The following is a 16524-nucleotide window of genomic DNA, read 5'->3' as shown; positions in this document are numbered from 1 at the left end:
AAAAATAGCATGTGAAGCTCACACTGCATTGATACTGAAACTACTACTGTCTTGCATTCTGGATAAGCATTCTGTAAGGATTTGGGCCTGGGGGGAGATGATCTTGGATGTGAAGTTCTTTCCTTTATCCCCTTCTGCATCTGTCTTCTCAGTCTGCAGATGGTTGGACTTCTCTTGTGGTGAGAATCTCTCCTGGTACCTGACTAGCAGGAGCACCAAAAGGCATGAGCCCTTTCTTGAACTATCCCACTTTTGCCCTGCAGAAGACAGAACTACCTAGTGTCAGCCCTTCAGGATGACTGTACATAGCCCTCTGGGGATTGGCTTTGGCTTTTGGACAGAATGGTGTGAAATGGGGCATACGGCTTAGCCACAAGAGCCATCACTTGGACCTACAGGGGGAATATGCAGACCTTCATAATATGACTGTAGTATCCATTGCTAATACGCATACACTGGGACAGTGAATCCGAGTCTTATTTTGCAAGATCCCAGTGTTGAACAATTCTTCATGTTGAAGTTCCTTATCGTAGAGATCATGTTCATGCTTCATTGTGCTTCACGCTGCATTTCACATTGTGTTTGTACAGGCTAGGTACATGCATAGGTTTGCCATCAATGGCTATGATTGCACAAGCATGCAACAAGAGGTGTTAAGGATGCTCCAGAAAGTCATTTAAAATTCTGATAGGACTACATGGTAGCTACTGAATTCTCTGACTGATGGTACTTTGAGGAAATTTCATTTAGCACTCCTAGAAATTTGACAGGAAGAATAAGTGATTCCTAAAGAACCCCTCAGAAACAGTTGAAAGTTAGAGGCCAGCATATTTGTTTTAGAAGACTGCTGACTGAGCCCTCCTATTGGTGAGTCTGATGAAGCTTTTCTTTTGTTCTCTTCAATTTAGCATCCTCCACTTTTTGCAAATGATTTACCACACACTGGAGCCATATCATGGTGGGAGAGAAAAACATGGATTCCACAGAAGCTATCATCCTTCAGCTTCTGTGTCTTCTCTTTTGCAAAACTAACGCATACATAGAAAAAACAATATACTACTGAAGGCAGATATTCTTACTAGTGAAGTAAGTCTCCCAAAGAGAGGGGGCTCTAGTCCAATTTGTGCCAGAAATTAGAGCTAAGAAACTAGCAGCATCAAGAGCAACCCACCTAGCAGCAGCCAAATGCTGTATCTCATATACTAGCATTAACTTTAGTGACACAGCGTGTGAACCTTTCAGAAGGCATAGAGAATGTTGGGAGTGGAAAGCAAAGAAATTTTTAGATGGAGGGAAATAGCTTTCATATTTCGATAAGCTACAAAAATGCTTTTTCCAGACAGAGGTGTTTTATATTACGCCATTCCTGTTGGTCGTTTGAGGGGGTTTTCATTAGAAGTATGAACTACTTGCCACAGTAATAAAGGTCAGGCACTATTGTGCCTCTTTATGATACTGACTAGCACAAGTTGTGTATACAAACCCAGGAAATATTTATTTATGTAGAATACCTACTTAAATAGTGGACTACAAATCATTTAAAGATGCCTATGATATGAATCATGCCACAATTTCACGGATAAGTGGAAACATTATGCAACTTATTGAGTTTTTAAAGCACTAACGATTGTGAACTACATAGCAGACTTGAGCTGGACCTTTTCACCCCTTCTAATATATGCTGTGGCTATTTAATATTCCTCACTGGGGAGTAATGCTGGCATACAAGTCAGCAATATATTAGGCACTGGAGCCATGAACCTAGTGAGAACATAAACTAAACTGATTTTCAATTTTGGTACATTACAAAAAGGGCTATTATTGTGAGGTTAGAGATGTCAAAGTTGGTGACCTGGTATAATGAAGTATTCCTTGCTACATAGTCAAGCATGAAAAGTAATTGGAGGCGGTATAAACTTTTAGAGGCTTAGGGTTTTTTCCCCCCCAAAAAATAAATATTCTTTTACATACTCCCCTTTTTTTAAAAAAAAAAAAAATATAATCATTTTTGTGAAGCATCATAAAAGCGGAAGAGACCTTTCTGTAAAATTTGCAGTTAACAGAGAAGTGTGTGTTTAAAAATGAGGTTACATCTTAACGCTTGGGTTACTTACATAATGCATTGATGAAAAGCAAGTTGCTACCTGCCAGCTAGGAATGACATTAAAATATTATGGCAGCATGTGACCAGCTTTAGAGCTTAAAATCTTGAAAGGACACAGACAATGTCTCCTTTGAAGAAAATTCCTGAAGATCACTTTACAGTTTTTGCTAGGCTTTAAAATGCAAGCTAAAATACCCCATGTCCAAGCAGCAGAGATGAAAGTTGTTATTTCTTAGCTTCAACGTTTACATCTGAAAAAACAACTTCTAAAATGAGCAGAGATTTTCTGTAAGAAAAAAGGTGTTAACATTTATCCTAAGAAATTCTGTATTAATACAGTGAATCCCATCCTACAGGTGTTAGTAACAACTCCACATCCTGATTTACAGCACTGGCTTTGACCAATCTATTCCTAATTTCCCCCGGTATAGATATTGTGTGAGCTGGCACAGCATCACTCCCAAACCACTAGACTGCAGAGGGCACTCCTATATAAGAAGGAATTGCAGTCTCCAGGCTCATTTACTTTTAGTCTCGATGATTCATTGTTATTTTTTCTTCTTTAATAATTAATGACACTATTATTACACTACAAGGAAAATATTATTATTATTGACAATTGGTTTTGTTATGATTATTTTATTTTTTCCCCCAAGTTTATGCAATTACAATGTCTGTCAGTGCTCATATCATTTTTGGGTCATCAGTCTCAGAAATTAAACATACAACAGAAGGAATACCTATTAATATACCATCCCCAGGCATAACTTGAGTAAAGCAGTGCAGACTACCTTTCCCATGTGCCTGGAAAGTCAGAAAAGTTCTGTCTGAGGCTGGCCATCCTTGGAGCAATCCTCTTCCTCTTGTCCCATTTCTAGAAATGTTTGTTGAAAGCATTACTTTGGTCTGGACTTCAGCTGTGATAGATGATTGCAAGAAAAGAAGCAGCTTCTCAAGCAATGGGGCCTGAGCTTTTTGGAGTGGATCTCTCCGCCCTGAAAAGCTTGCTTTTCAGGACCTGGGGCTGTATAGACAGGGTGTTTGTATGTATGAACAGGATGTTCTCCTGTATGAACAGGAGAGCTGTAGTTTGCTTGGTGCAGCAGAGGCACAGGGTGCAGAGCATGCGGCAGAGGCAATGTTATTAACTGGGGACTTTCTGAATAGTGGGCATGTGGGATAAGGCTGCCATAATTTAGACTACTCTAGAACTGTTATATTAGGCCATTAAAACTTTGAGATGCCTCAAGATTTTAAAGAAGCAAGTGCAGTTTATGGCTACTGTGGTCCTAACCCACGTTCCCTCTATAAGTGAGAGGTAAAGTCTGTAGTGGCATCACCCGTCATCTCAGCCTTAGAGATGAACAGCTTAAAGCCTACAGTTTAAATGTGCTTCCAATATTTAGTTGTTTGTTTTGTTTTGTTTTGTTTTGTTGTTGTTTTTTTAATGAGTACAAGTCCATACTAGCTGTGGCTTCTGCATGGGACACAGCTCATGTATCATCCAACAGACAACAGATGGGTCATTCTGTTTCCTGTGGGTAGTGGAAAGTGATCTGCCTTTTCACACTTACTTCTGGAAGCTTGTGACATGGAAAGTGTAAGATCAAGATAATGCTGCATGAAAGACCTGACTAAGCAAGGACAGAGAGACATGGCTGGTGGAGTAGCAAATACACTTCCACAGCTGAGCCCTGATTCATGTTTATTTTCAAATTGAAGACCTCACATTTCAAGTGAGATATTTGCTCAGTAAAATACATGCATTTCGTATTTCATTACCACATGCTATATATCTAGTACAGTGGTTAAGAAATGAAGGAGTGTGGAAAGGGCTGTGATTCAGGGGAGCTGTAACCATAAAGATTCCACTGAATGGGATTTTCCCTTGTTCCAAACTGTTATCTCACTAGATAAAAACATTGTGCTTTATGATTAAGTTAATTGTGCTGGACAAGCCAGTCTGCAGTCCTAGAAGCCTGGATTTTCAAATGTGCTGAGCACTGGCAGCTGCAACTAAAGTCAGTGGGGGCATTTAAAGTGCAATTAAATGCAAAGTTCTCTAAAAATTCAGTCCAGAGGCTGGCTGTAAAATTGGAGCAGAGATGCCGCCTTGCCTCACAGGGGTGCTGTGAATGTTCATGGCAGACTGAGAAGTTACACTGAAAAGGCTCTGTAAAATGAAGCCTTTCATCTGAGCAGGGTTTGAACGTTAAAATAAGGCCTTGAGCCTGAAGACTGAAGAGGCAACAAACATGTATGGGTTGCCCATTTGTAGACTGAATGAATCTATCTACCACATGGACTGAATTAGTGTTGTGCAAGCATATCTAATTCTAGCATTCCCTGACTCTTTTTTTTTTTTTTTTTTTTTTTTTTTTAATATTGGTAATATTCATAGACAATGTGTATTTAAGTAAGAAATCTTTATAAAAATCATACAATAATTCAGGCTGAACGAGATGCTGGTAGGTCATACAGTTAAACTCCTGCTCAAAGCAGGGTCAATACTGAAGTCAGACAAAGTTTTTTCGGGGCTTTTACCAGATGGGTCTTGAAAACTGAGGTAATATTCATAACGGTTTGAGGCAGCTGGTTCCATTGTTTAACTTTTGAAAAGGCCAGGTATCATTTGGACAGGTGTCTTCGTATTTAGATATTCAGCTAAGCATGTAGTTGAGGATATATTTAAACAGTGTAAAAATATAGGGTTGGGAAAACAGAAGGAGAAAAGTTGGTTTTAGTCCCAGTATACATGTGCTACAGAAAAAAAAAAAAAAAAAAAAAAAAAAAAAAAAGGAGTTGGGAGGAGGGGGAGTTCTAAAATGTAAGTATTACCAACCTGGGTTCTTTTTCTTGTCATATATCAGTTGTATTTTGGAATTTGATTACACTGTTAAGTCTGGTAAAATTAAATAAGACCTTATGCTTTTGATATACAGTCCAGAATGTCTAGAACTTAGAAACTGCTATAATCTATTTTCTGAATATTCATTGTGGAATACCTAAAGTGGAAAATCACAGCCCAAGCACCTTGGTTTGGGTTTATCTGCTAAGTTACCCAAATTACACAAGGTTTTATTTAACAGCTGAAGCAAATCACCAGCATCAAGTAAACTCTAGAACAAATGTCTTAATAATGGATGAGGGGAGATCACTGACTTTCGCAAAGTTTTTGGCACCGTCTCCCATAACTTACTTTTAGACAGACTGACAAAGTACAGGCTAGGTAAATGGATAGTAGGGTGGAATGAAAACTGGCTGACCTGCTCTGCTGAAAACAGTTGGGACCAGTGGCATGAAGCCTAGCAAGTCACTAGTGGTATACCCAAGGGTTTAATACTAGGGCCAGTATTGTTTAACATCTTTATTAATGACCTGGTGAGGGTACAGAGTTCACTCTCAGCAAGTTTTCTGGGAGGAGTTGTTGATAGACAACATGGCTGTGCTGCCATTCAGAGACACCTTAAGAGGTCAGAGAAATGAGCTAATAGGAAGTTCAACAAAGAAATGTGCCAAACACACTTCCCTGGGAAGAGTAACCCCAGGCACCACCATGTGTTGGGGCATGTATGGCTGGAAAGTAGCATGGCAAAGAAGGCCTCAGGAATTCTGGTGGACACCAATTTGACCATAAGCCACCAATATGCAAGTACAGCAAAGGCCAAACAGCATCCTGGGCTGTATTAGGAAGAGCATGGCCAGAAGGTCGAGGGAGGTGATCCTTCCTTTCTACTCAACACTGGTGGGACATACCTGTAGTGCTGGGTTTTGTTCTGGCTTTCCCAGTACAGCAAAGACATAGACATATTGGAGTGAGTTCAACCAAGGACTATGAAGATGATTAAGGGACTAGTGCATCTGACATGTGAAGAGAGGCTGAGAGCTGGGACTGTTGAGCCTGAAAAAGAGAAGATGCAGGAGGGATCTCATCAATGTGTAAAAATACCCTAAGGGAGGGTGTAAAGAAGACAGAGCCAGGCTCTTTTCAGTGGTACCAGTGAAAACTAAGAGTCAATAGGCACAAATACAGACAGAAACTTCCATTCTTCCATCTAAAAAGAAAATAATAATAAAAAAAAAAAAAAGTATTTTTACTATGAGGCTAATCAAACACTGAAATAACTTGGGAAATCTCTGCCCCTGCAAATATTCAAAACAAAACTGGATGTGGTCCACTGAAAGTGACAAGCTTTTGTTAACTGTTTTTGTCATGAAGTTGGACTAGACAATTTTCAGAGGTGTCTTCCAACCTCAACCATTCTGTGATAAGGTAGGCAATATTTTTTTCCAGATTCTTTTTTGTTCACTTTCCTTGCAATATTGGTAGGATAGACCAATCTCTATCCTGTTCTAGTTTGGGTTTTCTACTGTTTTCTTCTTTTAGAACTCAATCTTTTCCCTTTGTGGATGCTGCTGCCTAATTTTATAAGTTAATATAGTGTTCTGCTAGGCCTCCTAAACTGCTTCTTCTTCAGCAAGTGGATCTTCAGAGCAGCATCATTGAGTGTCCCACTGGGAAAATATATTAAACAAAACACAGTGTGGAATGTAGCAAAAACTGAAATTGAAATACTCTCCCTAATCTCCCTACAGTAGAAACCAAACTTATTTCAATGTACTATTTGAACTGAACAGGCTGAAGACTTGTAAAAGGCAAGAACTAATTTGCCCACAACTACATGTAAACTGAAGAAGTGACTATGAATGTGAGCTGACATATAGCACTAAGGTTAAATTATTATATAAGAATAGAAATTTGTAATTTAAATAATTTCAGGGAGTGGTGCTAGGGAAATAAAAATACCAAAGCTGAATACCCATAATAATAATCATTAGAATTAGCAGTAAATATTGCCCTGCAGTGTGCTGTTACAGCTGAGACCATTTTGCAATGTCTAAGACGCTATGTCATGGTGATTTATATGCTTGTCTACCTAAATCTTAGAGCAAAAGTATATTCTATTGTCTTGACACATTTCCTGTCTTTCACTGAATCGTTGTGACTGGTCTACTCTGAAAACAGAGTAGACCTATCTCTGGATAGGTTTTTCAAATAAGTATTTAACCACATAGTGAGTGACATGACATAAACTCAGCAGTGTACCTTGCCAGGATGATGGAAACACTTTTAAATAAAAATTCAAAAATCATGGAAATATAACAAGCTATTTAAATGATTAATACTTTGATTATTAGTAGACTAGCAGATAATTACAGGCTGATTCACAATGTTACGTTATTATAATAGCTACCCGTACTTGAATTTTGGGAACATTCAAAAATTGTTCAGCACAACTGTAAAAGACTTTTCAAAGTCTATAATACTTCACAGGCAAGTAGACTCAATACTATGTCAAACTGCACATGTTAATTATGGGAGAACCCCACACCATTTTCTTTCTGTACTTTCTGCTTTTTTCTTTCTAACAAACATTCCTTTGAAAACTACTTGTTCCCATTGGCCTTCATTAATGTTTCTTGTTTTTTGTTGTACTGAGTAAAATAAGATTCACTGGTATTAATTTATATCATGAGACCATGTAATGAGTGGCATTAGATCATCTCTTTTGTTCATTCAAAATTCTAGGTACAATTAATCTTCCAAACCTTAACTCCCCATTTCAGCAATGCCTCAAGCATTTATTTTGTGATAGTGATATTCAGGCTGATTTTCAGTCTCATTTTCTTGCATGTTTTGGGTTAGGCTGAAAGATACTGCATGGGGGAAAAACATCACTTTATTTCTTTTAAAATCTATCCTCATTTTCTGTACTTGGTTTTACTCTACCTCTGTGTTTAGATATTTTTTGTTGTTCAGGGAGAAGGAGTATTATGCTCTTCCTTTGAAGAAATCTATCAATAACAGTTCTTCAAGATCTAATTTTTTCCAGTATCCTGAACTATCATAAAGGCTGTTGCTTTTGGTTAAAGACTGTCACAAACAAACATTTGTAGGAAGAGCAGAGGTGTTTCTCCAACACCGTTCTGTGTCATACATGACAACTAAAATCAAGACCAAAATAGCTAATTTAGAAACAGCAGTTAAAGGACCAAAAAGTCAGTTCCCATCAAACATAAGCAATTTTTGTGCTCTGTTGAGATATTTATGAAATCCAGATAGAGAAATTAACATTTCTGAATTATCCTAGAACAAATGATGGGGAGTGGGATCACGCTGGGTTGTATAACATCCTCTTCTATAAAAATATTTTCCATTATATTTTGTGGAACATTTATAACCCAAAGGATTCATGCAAAAATCCAGAACATTATTGTAACAATATAAAGGGAAATAACACATAGCAGAATGATAATTGCTTACCACGATGTAGGGATTAAAATGTAGTCAATCTCTTTGCTTGCTTCTAACATTTTGCTGCAGTCATGGTAATACGATAGAGTTCATACAGTGAAGGCAAAATTGCATGCAACAATTCTCTCTCTTCTTCTAGCACTTTTTAAATCAAAGTGATTTATACTTGGGTTGTTAAACCAAAGAGAAAGCACATGAAGAATATATCTCTATCAATAATTCCCATCTATGTGTCGCTGGGGGACACACAGAGAAAAATATTTTCCTCAACATCATTTGTACTGCAAACACATTGCACACAATGGCTGAAACAAGGATATCAGGCACTGTGTAATCACATAATAAAAGGTAGTTATTGATCTGAATTTTGTGTTTAAAGTACATACATCAGACAGAAAAGAGAAAAAGGAGGAATACCAGAACATGACTGGACAGTGAGACAAGAGAGGCTAAGGGCCTGGCCCAATATTGCTTAGGAAGATGGCAGGAACTGCTTTCCCCAGCATCTCAGCCAGCACTTCAATAACATTCTCTTGAGTAAAAGGAGAACTGGAAGATAAATAAAATGGGTAACTTTTTATCTTCCTTCAATGAAACATGTAAGTTGGTTTCAATTTGAAGTTCAGATGAAGGTTGAGTCTTGTCTTATTTTATCTAAATGAGTTCATCTGTCTCATATCATGGCTCTACTTTGTTATGCACTTTAGCCTTCTGGTCTTTTTCATGCTAGGTAGTAAATACTGTCTCTTTTCAACAGTCGAAATGTCAGGACATGATCATTCTGAATGTCCAAGATGAAATCTCTGAAATGCTGCATTTCTTTTTCTGTGATCTCTGTAAAGAAGCCAAACATGATTTCCTTGTTTATAGGGCTAGAGGACTGGAAGTGACCCCTGGGGTCACTGAGTCCAGTGCAGTGAATTCAGCCCAGTGCACACATCTTATAATCTTTTTCACATGCTCACAGACTGGTTTTGTGGGTTTATTTTTGGTGGTTTGAACACTTCCCTGCAAACAGACACTAGACTAGGAAACAAGATTTTTCTTTTTGGTGGAAAGTGAAGCCTAAGAGCCCTCAAGCAGAAAAGACCTTACAGAATCAGTCATATTTCATGAAGATGACCTGAGGAGGGGTTCTGCCTGGCATGTCAGTAGGTGCAACATGGTCCTGATGTCACCACTATTACCCATCTCAGTGATGGTGCCCACCTTAGCTTTCTGCGTCTCAGTTTCCCCATCTGTACCTAAGGAACAATAACTGTGAAGTGGCATCAGATCTGCTGGTGAAGAGCTTTAAATTGTATTTTTACTCAGTCTGAAGCAGGCCAGAGCAATCCATGCAGCTTCAGCTCCTGTTACATGTGATAAATTTACCTTAATTTTAAAATAATCATGATCTTGTCTTACCTTTTTATGATTAGCAGTTTAAGTTGGAAAGGTCACTCCTTTCTCTGGTAGTTCAAGTTTGGTTTAAACTCAAATAGTTTAAGGATATATCATGTCATAGAATGCCAGATACTGCATTCCTTCACACTACTGAAATCATTGTTTCTTTCTGTTAGGAAGCATAATTTTTTCACAGATCCACTCAGGTTTACTTTCCCTGGAAAAAAAAAAAAAAAAATGTAGCCTTTATATTACAAACATTTCCTCATTCAGAGCCATTCAGACACCTACCAGATCAAGTTTTAGGCAAACAGAGGATTTTTACCAAGGATTTATCACTCATTAATTTTGATCTAGAGATTCTCTTTTTTTCTAAGAACTATTTTTCAATGTCAGGCTTTTTTTGGACACAATCAGGCTTTTTTGAACATAATGGAATAATGACATAACCTTCATTGTAACATCTCAAATGCAACAATATAATACATTTGCTTAAGTCTGGGAGAAGGAAACCAAACCAATTTATTATAGCCTGTTGATTCACACTCACATGCTGTGCAGTTCGTGTGAAGGCCCCATTTACTTTTTCACATGAACTGCCACAGCATGGTTTAAATAGAGATTTCTCTAGCAGTGGTGTTAAGGCTCCTCATTAACATCATTTCTGGAGTCACTGGGCCAAGTATATCCCTAGTGCAATTCCACTGATCTCAGTGGGGTTATCCTTGAGATATATTTGGTCCATTGTTTCTACAGAATCTCTTTGTTCTTTTTTGATCTCTTTAAGAATTTTGTTACTTTGAACATTTCTCACATAGCAGGTCATCGCATTAAAAAGTTCACAAAATTTATAAGTAATTTCTTCAGTATTTCTACATGTTTATACTATGAGATATGTGATTATATCCAATTGTTGCTTGCTTTTTTTCAGTAATCTGCACATATATCCCATTTTTCCAGGAAAATAAATAAACATACTGTGAGTTTCTCTTCTTGTTTGTTTTTTAAATAATTTCAAAACTTGACATAGCTACAAAAATCTGAGACAGACTGCAGGTGCATTTGGTATTATCTTCTGCCCAGCCCTCTCTTGCAATTTCTGGGGGAAAATAAATAAATAAATAAATAATAGAACAATAAAACTCCCAGGCCTAATGTATTCTCACCTGAAAAAGAAAAAAAAAAAAGTGTTGTTGTTTTTTTTTCTCTGATGCTTTGTGTCAGTATTAAATGTTTATATTCATGGTCTTTTTCCTTGTTTGTTTTTTTCTTTTAATTCTGGAAAAAATTATGTACAACTTCAAAAGAAAAATAAAATCACAAAATTCTGGGTGTGTTAGGTGTGTAGTTAATGACCATTCTCTATATTATGCATATAAATGTGATTTACATGATTTAGATTTTTGTTCAGAAGAGTGAAGAGTCTTATGAGGGAAGATCACATAACAAAGTAAAGCGGTCCGTAGCATAAGTCGTGGGTAAATGGAAAATACATCTCATTCTCAAAACACCATCTCATATTCCTTTCTGTATATTACTGCAGGTTTGCACAGGCATTGGTGGCCACATTAATCTATATTAATTTTTCCAGGAAATTATTAACTCAGCACATGAACCTCTTTATTTGACTTTGCATCCAAAGATTCTGTCTCTGTCTCTGTCAATTAAATCTCGTTTTCACTAAATCCATAATCAGCAGAGGAAAATGACTTGGACCAGGATCCATGGTTCCCTGAGCTCATACTTATCTTCCTGTCAAGATCTTTTTGTTCTCCAAACTCTTAAAATAATTAAGTCCTAACGTGAGATTGCATTTTTCAGGGAACAGCCTACAGGCTCCAGAGGAATTAAACCCCTGCATGTTAACTGCTGCTTGAAGAAGAATCATTTGGGTCTGTTGATAACAAATGAGGATGTGCTAGCATGGAAAGTTCTGCTGCCTGAATGACTTTTGCTTTACACACAGACATGTGTTCAGCAAAGTGCTACAAGAGAAGGGCACCTGTGAGTTGCATTACTATTCAGATACACGACTGTAATATTTGTGTAAATCTTCCAGTCCATTTCAGTATGTTATTAACATTCAGGGCAGAATGATACTGCCTCTAAATAAGGATGTAAAAAACTCATTTAAAACTACTCAGTAGCAAAGCTTGTGTTCAAACTGCACACATAGTATTGGTTTATGTTTATAGTGATTTATATGTTAGACAGAATGGAAAAATGTAATTTAGTTTTATTTAACATCTCTCTCAGAATCCTAAAGACTGCTTTCAGATGAATTAGGTGCTGGTAAGTATAGTGACTATGTAGGCAAACATTAACAGCCAAGCTTCAGTCAGGAACAGCCCTGCTTGTTATATTATGTGTTAAGAAAGACGATGTTAGTTACAAACCTGAAGTTGTCCCTGTGCTCTTTTCAAAAGTGCAATGTGATCATTTATCTACAGAGCAGTAGAGCTCAGATAAAGTGCTGAAGGCCTCATCTGAAAGCTGGTGCTTTCAGGCAACACCCGGTACATCACTGAAATGTTTGCATTACACTGCTCCAATCTCAGCATGTTATTCATGTCTTTCAGGTCCACATATCATTGAGACCAAGTAGAAACCTATTGAGCCATGTTTTAATTCTGACCTTTATACACAGAGTGATCCATGAACAATACAAAGTTCAAAACCAAGGCATTAACCTGTAGCTATATTTCTTGATTAGCTCCTAGAATTTCCCTATATAAGCATCACAGATTTCAGAGATTTACGTGAAATCTTGATTTTGTGTAATGTAATATCTGGTCTTGTGCAACACAATAGAGCCTCCTGAAGCAAGAATACAAGAAATGGGACATACAGCTTCTGCCCTGTGGTTAGAGACACTCTGCTGAGCATACCATCATTGGGATGCACATCTTGCAAAATACTGCACAGACCCAGAGAGTCGGGGTGCCATTTTTACGTGGTCAGAGTGCTCTTGGGGACTAACAGCATCTCTTCCCCACCTCAAGCCTCAGGGCAACTAAGTACTCATTGCAAACTAAGAGCACCTGGTACCTTTCAGAAACAAACAAACAAAAACTTCGCATGCATGTCCTGGAGTAACATTTCCACCTAGCATATATTCTTGTTGCATCATGGCTAGGTCTTCATTGTGCTCCTAAGGTACCTCCTCCAGGGGGTGGTGCAGATGGGACCTCTTCATTGGTGCCCTCACTGCAAGCCTTCAAAGAACTCCTGAGGACTGTGGGGCCATCACAACGTCACCATCCTTTGGTGCAAGTGGGGAAGGGTATCTTGAATGGCTTTTCACCATTTGTGGTAATGATTTTTGTTGATACCCAAGATTTGCATTGTAAGGGAAAAAACAACTTTTAGCTCCAGGATGATACTATGAGAGAGCTTAAATGCAAACAACTTTCTCATACTGGAAGAATAAAAAAATATTATAATATTTTTTCCTACTCTTTTTTTTAGCTCAGGGGCCTCGCCTCACAGTAAAGTCTCACAAACATCAGCATTACAAAGAAAGGAAAAAACAAGAACTTAGGCTTTCAAAGTGCATAGTCCAGCTCTGAACTGTGTTGTAACAAACCCACTCAGGGCACTGGTAAAATCTGTTCTCTGGCTAAATAAAATAAGATGAAAGGAATGATACCACATAAACTTTTGTGTTTAATTCTATTTGCAGAAATTTGATGTGCAGAATCATGCATGACCATTTTAATAATGCTGGATCCACTGTCAACTGAAGGACACTTGGATGAAGTACTGGAAATTATTTTATTTTTTTTCAGTAAGAATCACTAACAGTGATGAGTAACTTCCTGGCTATTAAGTGCATCAGGCAACGGACATTGTTCCTCAACCTGATAAACTCCTAGCAGGGAACTTCCCTTCCCTGTGGTTGCTGTTCTGCCCTGGGCTTTTGTCTCTTCAGATCAGGCAGCTCCGTATAATCTAGACAGTCAAACATTGAGCAATCAGTACCACCATGACTGTGTTTTTAATGAGAAAAGCAGTTAAATAAATGGAATGTCATTAAGACACACGACTGTTTTGGAGATGATGCCAGCAGTATAACAGAAAGTTACGTTAAAATATTACTTGCTATACATTTATTTTTAATGCATATGAAATTATAGAAACAAACCACTTTAACTAGCTGAAGAAATTGAGACTCTTTGCACACACTATTTCAAATCCCAGAAGTATTTCAACCTCTTGGAGTTGTCTCTTGAACTGTCAAAGAGGGATCTGGACAGTCTCTTAGCGTCTCTGACTATTAAACCCTTAAGTGACGTATCTATATGCTTAAGAAACAGGGTCAGCAGACAGAAATGTACCAATGTTAAAAAAAAAAAATAGGATGGAACAGATTGGTTTTTAGAATATTGCCATGAAACCCTTTGCCCTCGGCTGACTGAGTTTGTTCCAAGATTCAATGTTCACTTTAACATCACATGAAACAAAGTGGTGTGGGCAAATATTCCTGTCATGTGCTTCAGCTGTGTTTTTTTCATGGTGCCTTATTCTGAAACTGTTTTGCTCAACACATTCAAAACTCACTCCCATTTGCTGCACCATTTCTGCTGCAGCGGTCAAGATCTAAAGACACTTTAACCGAATAAGAAGCAATGGGAAATGTTAAAGCCTTGCTAACAAAGACAGTAATTCTTTTGCTGTGTTTTTCTTGTTTTGTGCTTGCAATTACATTTTCCCATTTAGAAAGGATAAATAATATCTGTGTCTCATGTCAGTCACACTGTTATTAATAAACCAGACAAACTTTTGAATTTCTAGCTGTTACTCCACCTAAGAAGTACTGCCTGCTTCCCCAGGTGAAATGAAGATTATCCCCTTTTCTTGAAATCATCCTTTAGCTGCCAGCAATTCACAAGACCCCACTTCTGCAAAGACTGACCACCCACTACCAGACAGAGAACCACTGAAGAAATGGTAAAGAAGAAAACAGAGGTTTTGGCTTTTAGTAGAGGTCTCAGACCTGCTTTTTTTTAGAATTTTATTTGTTTCTCTATTCTGAAGATAGATAGAAATTAATTAGGTTCCACAGTTTTCACAGTATAACCAGTTAAACATTATTTAGTTGTCTTTCTTACCAATGTGGATAAATGTTTTACAGGGTAATGCAGACAATGGAACAGAATCTGTTGAGTCATCACTTTTGTTCTCAGTCAAAGTTCTGTATTTCTCAGCTTTTCAGCATCCTAGATATATCCCCCATGGTGACCACAGTGGTGATACCATTATTGCTGGTTTCACCCAAGAAATTTAGTGCTTTTCTTTAAGGGGGAACTGAAACTCAAACAAAAACTTCCCAGATATCCAAGAACAACTCAAATGGTTGAAGCTGTTTGCTTGTTTGTGCAGCTGCAAGGAAGACACACTTCAGGGAAAGACAATCAAAATTATAATACGACAGGTAATTTTTCACTGTATTGTAAGTAAATGCAACATCATAACGTGCAAGCAATACTGTAAATTAGCTAGTACTCGTTAAAAGAGACTGGCTTATTATTTTCAGCATAGATAACTAAAGTTTCCCAGGCATCTGATTCCCATGAGGTGCCAAATGAAGCAAGGTGTTAATTCAATCTCATATCCTCTCTGTTTTTCCAGGAAGTTCAAAATAGCTCTGCAGGGGTGTTTCAGACAGGCACAATTTTTATAGTTTGCAAGTGCATAGGTTCCTTTTGCCTTATCCATAACAACAATTGCTAAAGGAAGAGAGTTGTTTAGATTTCTTGTAGCCAACATATCTTTTGGAATATGGTTAGGATATCTAGCACTGAATAATTTTGCATATTGTTATCACAATAGGATATCTACCACTGAAATAAGAATGTTAATACTAGGAGTGGCAGCCACCACAATGTAGCCTAATATATTTTTTAAAAAGGATGAAAGATAATCCACCAACTTGCAAACTTACAGAACTGTGGGGATAAAAAAACATTAAAACAATCTTTAATTGTTTCTTATTGTACACCCATTGAAGGAACAATTTATGCCCTGTCTTTGGAGAAAATAAATAAATAATTGTAATATTGCTAGAAAAAGTCCATCAGAATTCTTTGTCTCTGGGAAAAAATCTTGCAGAAGATGGTACTTTTGACAGTTCTTCACCAATTGGGAAACCCCAGGAAAGAATGTACAAAGAATGTTAAAGCATCTTCTTCACGCTAAATTTGAATTGCATCAAATAATGTGATTGACGTGCATTGAAAGGGAGAAAGATTAAGTACAGCTGACCTTCAAATTATGTATCCAACTTTAGACCATCCATGGCACTGCGGACGGTATCTCACAGCTTCCATTGATACACATACTTTGCTAAAGGCAAAAACCACAGATGGTTACAGTTGGTAGAGGGTTTTCTTATCGTATTCTTTGTTTGAATGGGAATTTGGTTAAGAGATTGAAAATTAATCAGTTAGAGGTGATATCCACCAATGGGATTTACAGGTATACTGATTCACCAGACTTCAGTTAGGTGCCAAGGCTGTATGGGGAGAGTCTGGCATATAAAAATAGGCATTGCAAAGGCTGACATAGTGCCTGGATAGTCACTAAAGCTAAAGCCAGGTAGCAGGAAATGTTGAGCACAAAATTCCAGATTTCCCTGGAGTTGCATTGTATTTATACCCCTCACCTGGCTTGGAGTGGCACATAAGGAGGAATACCAAGCAAATAAGTTTGTGAATGA

At 37.7% G+C, this 16524-nt stretch overlaps 1 long non-coding RNA gene across 2 annotated transcripts in view; it reads left to right on the top strand.

The window, feature by feature from the left end:
* LOC116487296 overlaps positions 1 to 16110 on the top strand; it is a 34349-nt gene extending 18239 nt beyond the window's left edge. For both annotated transcript variants that reach the window (XR_004253062.1, XR_004253061.1), the window contains 2 exons: positions 11628 to 11810; positions 13489 to 16110. This is a non-coding gene — a long non-coding RNA (uncharacterized LOC116487296). The remainder of the gene's footprint in view (positions 1 to 11627; positions 11811 to 13488) is intronic.
* The last annotated feature ends 414 nt before the right edge of the window (positions 16111 to 16524 follow it).

This window comes from Aythya fuligula, chromosome 3 (assembly GCF_009819795.1).
Source record: "Aythya fuligula isolate bAytFul2 chromosome 3, bAytFul2.pri, whole genome shotgun sequence".
In the NCBI taxonomy this organism is placed as follows: Eukaryota; Metazoa; Chordata; class Aves; order Anseriformes; family Anatidae; genus Aythya; species Aythya fuligula.
The sequence above is the reverse complement of the archived record's forward strand: the minus strand, read 5'-3'. Positions and strand labels throughout refer to the sequence as shown.